Source organism: Chrysochloris asiatica, unplaced genomic scaffold, assembly GCF_000296735.1.
Source record: "Chrysochloris asiatica unplaced genomic scaffold, ChrAsi1.0 scaffold00124, whole genome shotgun sequence".
Classification (NCBI taxonomy): domain Eukaryota; kingdom Metazoa; phylum Chordata; class Mammalia; order Afrosoricida; family Chrysochloridae; genus Chrysochloris; species Chrysochloris asiatica.
Window position 1 is genome coordinate 7564139 of NW_006408642.1, and position 7845 is coordinate 7571983.

The 7845-nt window shown below is 36.9% G+C and overlaps 1 pseudogene; it reads right to left on the minus strand.

Moving 5' to 3' along the window:
* Positions 1 to 6172: 6172 nt before the first annotated feature.
* Positions 6173 to 7063, minus strand: LOC102824122 (annotated as a pseudogene).
* Positions 7064 to 7845: the final 782 nt, after the last annotated feature.

Genomic DNA, 7845 nt, shown 5'->3' on the forward strand with positions numbered 1-7845 from the left:
TTTGTATCCCTCCCCCCATTTTGGGTAGCCAATGTCCAAGTTGCCCATTCCTGTGTACTGTACTTTTTGATTTGCATCTCTCTCATGTTAACAGTCTTGCACATCTTTAATGTGTTATCCACCACTCGAACTTCTTTGATGAAGTATCTGTTCATGCCTTTGTCCAGTTTTTTATTGGGTTGGTTGCCTTTTTGTTTTTGAGTTTCTGTTTTCTATATATTTTAGAGATTAAACCCTAATTGATTTTTTAATTTCTCAAGACTGCATCAATACAAATTAATTTTTATACTGTTCTATATGGAGAGTCTAATATCAATCTGGAGTCCTGGTGTGGCGCTGTGGGTTAATGTGCTGGATTGCAAAGTCGGTTTGAACTGCAAGGTCACCAGTTCAAACTTAACAGTTTCTCCTCAGAAACCCTATTCAGGGTCGCCATGGGTTGGAACTAACTTGAAGGCACACAGCAACAACAACAAATACTGATCTAACTAAACTGAAAATGATGGCTCAGTTTAGAGTCACTGGATAAGAGGCACTGAATTTCTGGTAAGGATGATGAAAATGTTTAGGAACAGTGGTAATGGTTTTAGAACATGGTGAAAATAATTAACGTCACTGAATCACGCAAGTGTACAAATGTTGAAAGGGTAGAGGTTTTCTTACATATAATTCTACCTCAGTAAAGATAAAATGGAATCCTGGTGTGGTGCTGTGGGCTAATGCGTCAGACTGCAAAGTCGTTTGAACTGCAAGGTTGGTGGTTCAAGCTCACCAGCTGCTCCTTGGAAACCCTATACAGGGTTACTATGGGTCGGAATTGACTCGACAGCACTTAACAAAGATAAAACACTAAGATATTGGCAGCCTGCATTCTTTTCTGGAGGCAAGTCCATTTCCTAGTCATTTGGGTTGTTAACAGAATTCACTTCCTCACAATTATTGGTCCTTGGTCCTTATTTTCTTGCTGGCAATAAACTTAGCATCATTCCTAGCTTTGGGAGGTTGCTGCATTTCTTGACTTGGGCCCCTTCCTCCATTTTCAAAGTTACCAACAGCAGCAATGGGTAAAATGTAGCAAAGATTGTGAGTAGCCCAGGATTGGACAGTGTTTCATTCTGTTGTGCATGTTGTTGTTGCTATGTGCTGTCGAGTGGATTCTTACCCATATCAACCCTATATAGGGTTTCCAGGGAGCAGCTGGTGAGCTTGAACTGCTGACCTTGCAGTTTAAATGGTTTTGCAGTCTGGTGCATTAACCCACAACACCACACCAGGACTCCTCTGTTGTGCATGTTTTTGTTGGGTACCGTGGAGTCGGTTCTGACTCATAGTGACCCTGCACAGGGTTTCTGAGGCTGTAAATCTTTACGGGAGCAGAACGCCTCATCGTTCACCTGCAGAACCACTGGTAGTTTCGAACTGCTGACCTTGAGGTTGTGCATAGGGTTGCTATAAGTCAGTACTGGCTGGATGGCACCTAACAGCAACAATATGTTCTATGAGGTCAAGTTGATTGTGTTATTTAGTTCTTCTATGTCTTTATTGTGTTTCTTTCTAGTTGTTTGGTACTTCATCAAAAGTGGTGATGAGTTGTCTATTTCTTTCTGCTATTCTAGTACAGGTTTTTTTCTCTTAACTTTTTCATATTAGAGTTTGATTTACATATTTTTGTATTTCAATGGGAGCTTGATATTTGTTGTTTATTCAGTTGAACCCTTAATAATGATATAATATCCTTTTTTAAAGATTTTTGCCTTAAAGTCTATTTTACCAGAGATTAAAATTTTCACTCCTACTACTTTTTGATTGCCATTAGCTTGGTATGTTTTTTCTATTCTTTGATTTTTAGTCAAATTTTATTTTTGCGTGTAAGGTGTATCTCTTGTCAACAGCATATTGAAGGATAAGTTTTCTTAGCCATTCTGCTACTTTCTATCTCTTGGGTGGTGCATTAAATCCATTTATATTCAGGGTCACTATGGGTCGGAACCGACTCGACGGCACTTAACAACAACAACATAGTCAGTGTAATTATCAATAGGTATGAGTTGGTTTGCTGTCATTTTGTCTCACAAAATTTTCTGCATTGAGTTCATTTTGTTTGTGTTTTTTCTTTTCATTGTCATTATTTCTGTTGTGTTAATGTTTACTAAATTTTTCTGATTTTCTTCTTTTTTTATTTTGATGTGACAGTATAATATTTTTCTTTGAGGTTATCCTGTAGTATTAATTTTTTCTCTTGTGTGAAACAGATATTTCTATCATGAAATCTACTTGACTTCCTAGCAATTTGTAGGTTTTATTCTTCTTACCTTTGTGGTTGACTTGTTTATATAAATTGATATCTCTGATCTCCTATTTTCAGTCTTGTAGGTGTTTTTGTTTGTTTGTTTGTTTTGTAAAAGTTGGTCTGGTTATTACAAATTCCTTAAATTTTTATGCTTATCTGGAAATTTCCTAATTTCATTATTGTATTCAAGCTCTGGTAGCATACTAGTTACGAATCAGGCTGAGAATCGCAAGGTCAGCAGTTCGAAATTACCAGCTGTTCTGAGGGAGAAAGATGATGATTTCAGCTCCCATAAAGATCTACAGCCTCGGAAACCCTGTACAGGGTCACTATGAGTCTGAACTGACAACACGGCACATAACCACCACCACTACCACCACCATCTGAGGGACAGCTTTGCTGGGTATATGATTCTTGAGTGCTAATTTTTTCTTATAGAGGTTTGTTTATGTCATTCCATTGCCTTCTTGCCTGTATGGCTGCTGCTGAGAAATAGAGCCTAGTCTTATTGGTTCTCCTTTGTAAATAACTTTTTGTTTTTCCCAAGCTATTCTTAGGATCCTTTCCTAGTCTTTGGTTTTGGAAATTTTAATTATGATATGTTGTGAATGTTTTCTTTTGGGGTACATTCAGATTCTTCTATGCTTATCTCCTCAGCTTCATGATGTTAGGGAAGTTTTCTTCCAATAACTTTGAAAAATTTCTCTGAAAAAAATCTCTTCCTGTTCTGGAATTCTGATCTCCCTTAAATTATTTCTCTTCATAGTGAGCCACATAAATCTTAAGCTTTTTTTGGATTCTTTTATTCTTCTTTTCTGGTTCTTTTTCTAGCATGCCAGTATTTAGAAATTTAACTTTAAGCTCACTATTTTGGGCTTCCATTGCTTCAAATCTATTCTTTTGCCTTTGAATGCAATGTCCATTTCTGAAATCTTTGTAGTAATATTCTGGATTTCTACTTTATTCTTTCAAAATTTGCATTTATTTTGTCTGTTTGTTCTTGTAGTATTTTCCTGAATTCTTCTAAAGCGTTTTGCTTTTCTTGATCTGTCAGTTCTTTGAAGGAGTCCTGGTGTGGTGCTGTGGTTTAATGTGCTGGACGGCAAAGTCAGTTTGAACCACAAGGTAGGGAGTTCAAGCTCACCAGTTGCTTCTCAGAAACCCTATACAGGGTCGCTATGGGTCAGAACCAACTCAATATCACTTAATAACAAGTATCATTCTTTAAAATTATTTCTCATGTAGTTCTATTACCTTTTCTTCCTCAGAAACATTTTGTGGCTTTTGCATATTGGTCATATGTTTGAGCCACTATCTCGTTTCTATGTTTGCACTTAAATTGTCTGTTGTGTCCAGGACATTGTGTTGTTGTTGTATTTAATTGATGATTGTGTGTTGATGTGTTCTTATGCTCTCACCATCTGTCATCTGTGGGTGTAGTTAGGGAATGATGAGTGTGCCTTGTTCTTCATTCACCATTTATGCAGCTCAATTTAGGGTGGATTTGGTTCATGTTCATTGCTAGCTATCATTGATAGAGGAGCTGGTATTGGCTCTTGCCCAATGGGTGGTAATGAAGAGGGTACAGTTTTGGCTGGGCTTAATGTGCATGTTTGCTATCTTCTGTTGAGTGGAGCAAGAGGAACCACACACACACCCACAAGAAAACAAACCAGAACAAACAAACAAGGAAACCACAGAATAAAGAGAAAACAATAAAGGAGAAAAAAAGAAGAAAAGAAACAGGAATCTAAAAAAGAACATAATATCTAAAAAGATAAATGAGGGACAGGAAAATGAAGCTATAGAAGAGAAAAAAATAAGAGAGAAAATAAAAGGAAGAAAGAAAGAAACAAACAAAAAAAACAGGAAAATGAAAAGAGAAAGAGTAGAGAACAATAAAGAAAGATCAAGAGGAACAATAAAAGAAGAGGGGCAATGTGCAACTGAAGAAAAGGGAAAACAAAAGTGGAAATCCAAATGACAGAATTCAAAGGAATGGAATCAAACTAATGCTGATCTGGTGGTTCTTCAGGTTCTGTAGGTCTAGAGCAGAGCCTGCCTGAATCCAGGCACTCCTGATCTTAGCAGGAAAGTATTAAAACTTAACCATTACGTTTGATGTTTATTAAGAATCCTGGTGTGGCACTATAGGATAAGCACTGGACTGCTAACTGCAAAGTTGGTGGTTCACATCCACCAGCCACTTCTTGGAAACCGTGTATAGAGTAGATGTGAGTCAAAACCAACTCAAAGGCACTTAAGAACAACAAATAATGTTTGTTGGAGTTTTTTTTAAAAAACACCCTTATTAGATTGAGGAAGTTCTTTTTTTCCCTAAGAGCTCAAATAATGAAAGGGTATTAAATTTTTTCCAAAGTTTTTTTTTTTTTTAATTTCAGTAACTTTATTGAAAGCTATATCCCTTAATAACATAATGGTAATTTTGTTAGGTTACCTATGCTAATTGAAAATGAACACTGATGTATTCAAATATTTCCATTTAGGAAAACAGAAAACTTATCCACAAAACATAGTTTAGAAAATTTAAGATACATTGTGGCTCTTTGGCATATTTTTCTGCGTATATTTGTCCATAAATATCTGTAACATGATGTCAAATGTAATCTGAGTTGGTTACAACCGTACTGGATAGTCTCAGGCGGCACAATGAATTTGGTAACTGTTTTCAGTGCTTTCACGGTTGTTGTTAAGTACCTTCAAGTCGATTCCAACTCACAGCGAGCCTGTATAGGGTCTCCAAGGAATGGCTGGTAAGTTTGAACTGCCGATCTTGTGGTTCAAACCGAACTTGTGGCCCAGTTTTTATCCCAAATCACCACAGCAGGGCTACCTTAGCTACCTTATGCCTACTTACTTTCCTAAGCTTTTATTTTGGTACACTTGTTAAGTGCCATTGAGTTGGTTCTAACTCACAGCGACCCTATAGAGGGTTTCTCAGGATCTGCTTGTGGGTTTGAATCACCGATCTTGTGGTTAGCAGTCCAGTTCTTATCCTACAGTGCTACAGCAGGACTCTCATTTTAGCACAGTGGGGGCATTTGGTAGAATATACTTTGTTCCTTTTACACAAAATTCTCAGAGGAAATGGCAGTTTTATATAAACAGTCCTTAGTAAAAATTCCTGGAGTGTTAAATCCAACCTGAACTTGCATTAATAGGATAAGGCAATTTTGATTCTCAATGGGACTAGATTGAGGCAGTAGTTTCTGTATAAAAAAAACCTTTAAATCATGAATACAAGTATCTCCTCTTCTCTAGAAAATCTATTGAAGATAATGAGTATGTCAAAGTTACCAAGTCTATTATTTTTGTTTTATATAAAAAAGCCTTCAAATATAATTGCTAGATAGCAATGAAGTCCACATATCTGCATTATGTACTTGCATCATGGATGCCAAGAAACCATTTATGCTGTCTTGAATGGTAATCCTTATTCTGTCATAAAAGTGTATTTGTAAAATAATTGGTTTTGATGTAAGTCTCATAATATAATCACACTTAAGATGACTTAGTTTATATGGGCTACTATTTCAATACCACCTAAACATATTGATCCAATATAGAAATTTAGGTCAATGTTAAAAATAAAGATTCACAGTTTACCACCCCAGGCTTATCATTACAGTTTCACATTTATATTCTTAGCTTAGATTTATATGCATCACAGGTGAATTCAAGACTAAATATAATTCCACTATAGCATAATATTAAGTAGTCAGTTTCCCTAATCTGAGAACAAATTGAGTTGAGATGTTTTGAGGTTTCACAGTTTAAATCCATTCTAACTTTGAATTCCATCACTCAGGGTTGTAGAGAAAGACTTCAGACAAGAGTTTTTTTGTTGCTGTAATAATCCAATTAAGGGACTGCTTCAGGAATTGTTGGAAGGTGGGTTATTTTATAGTAACTATGTTTCAACTGCCTTGCCGTTCGTCCAGAAACAATCCATTTGAGCTTCTGAACATTTGGTTTGGAACATTTGTTTGATGAATATTCTGTTATACACTTGGAGACAAATTCTTGCCAGAAGGTCAAATCTCTGCCATTTATCTTGGAATGTTTCTGAAGACATTCTAGTTTTTCTGTTAATTGTACACACTTCTGTGATTGGATCTCCAATGCAATGATAGATAATGACAACACAGAGGGCTTTGCTTTAGAAAATATGATCCTGCAGTGGCATGCTTTAAGTTGAGCTTCTAGTCTTTCAAAAGTAAGGCTATTTCTCCATTCAGATGGTAAGCTCTCTTGAATGAGTGAATAACAGAGTTGCAGAAACTGAAAGGCAGTAGTAGCTTTAACTTTCCAACACACCTTCTCCAATACAATCTTTTCCATTCTCATCAAGTCAGAAACCGTGAACTTATTATACTGGCTTATTCGGATCAAGTCATTTGCCAGTGGGACATTCCTCTCTTCTTCTATTGATTTTACAGCCAAGTAGAAGCAGTTCAGTCCTACACATCCGAGGTGCTTGGACTGTACCTTCATTTTGGACAGAAACCTGTCCAGTAAATTCACAGCTAGAGAAAATGTTTCCGTGTCAAAGCCAAAGAACTGAGTTAGACTAAGAAGATCTTTTACTTCAAAGTTTCTTAACCTTGCAGTCATTCTGAGGCCATTATCATGAGCAGACTCAATTAGTCTCAAGCTGAAGACCTTAGGCTGACATCTAGACTCCTGTTCCAGCAGGGCATTCAGCTGGTGTAGCAGTTTCTGAGTATCAGGGGTTGTCAGTACCTCTATCATCCTGATCGCACAGCAGCTCCTCAGCAGTAACTACCCTCCCGGGGCCTGCTCGCACCTCACCCCAAGGTATTAGGTCTGAGAGGCCTAAGAGGCGAGGGGGCTCGTGGGCAAGAGGGGAGAGGCCCGGGGAGGGGGAGCCGTCCTGGGTGGCGGTCTCGGCAGCGCAGCTGAGATGAAACCACCTTCCGTCAAGCCTTACACCGAGTAGGAGTCTCCAAAGTATTTTTTGCAACTACAGTAGTGATTATAACTATTCCATTTTTCTAGCAATGAAGTGAATTAAATATATTTTTTAATGTTAATCCAACAGAAGTAAGCTGTAACCTTTTTATACAGTACCAGGGTCAATGTGCTAATACTTCAGGATTTCTGCTTCTGTGCTCATAAATGAGACTGATTAGTAATTTTTCTTTCATATAATGACCTTGTCAAATTTTGGTATCAAAGTTATAATAGAATTATTTGTATAAGATTGTCCTTATTTCTTCTTTTTTGTAGAATTCATTGGTGAAGCCATCTAGTCCTGGAGTTTCTTTCATGAATCTTTTATTTTATGAATTTCTTAATATTTATAAAAATACTCAGATTCTCCATCTCTGTTTATGTCAATTTAAAAAAATTTTTGTGAACTTTTTATAGTGAATTGAGTGAAAGTTTATAGACCACATCATCAGCTTTAAATTCAACAAATCAGACACTTATTTTTGTCTCAATTACAGGAATATCTACACAACATCGGTTATCCCACTTCCTCCCTGTAGTTCCTATTTGCATTCCACCCA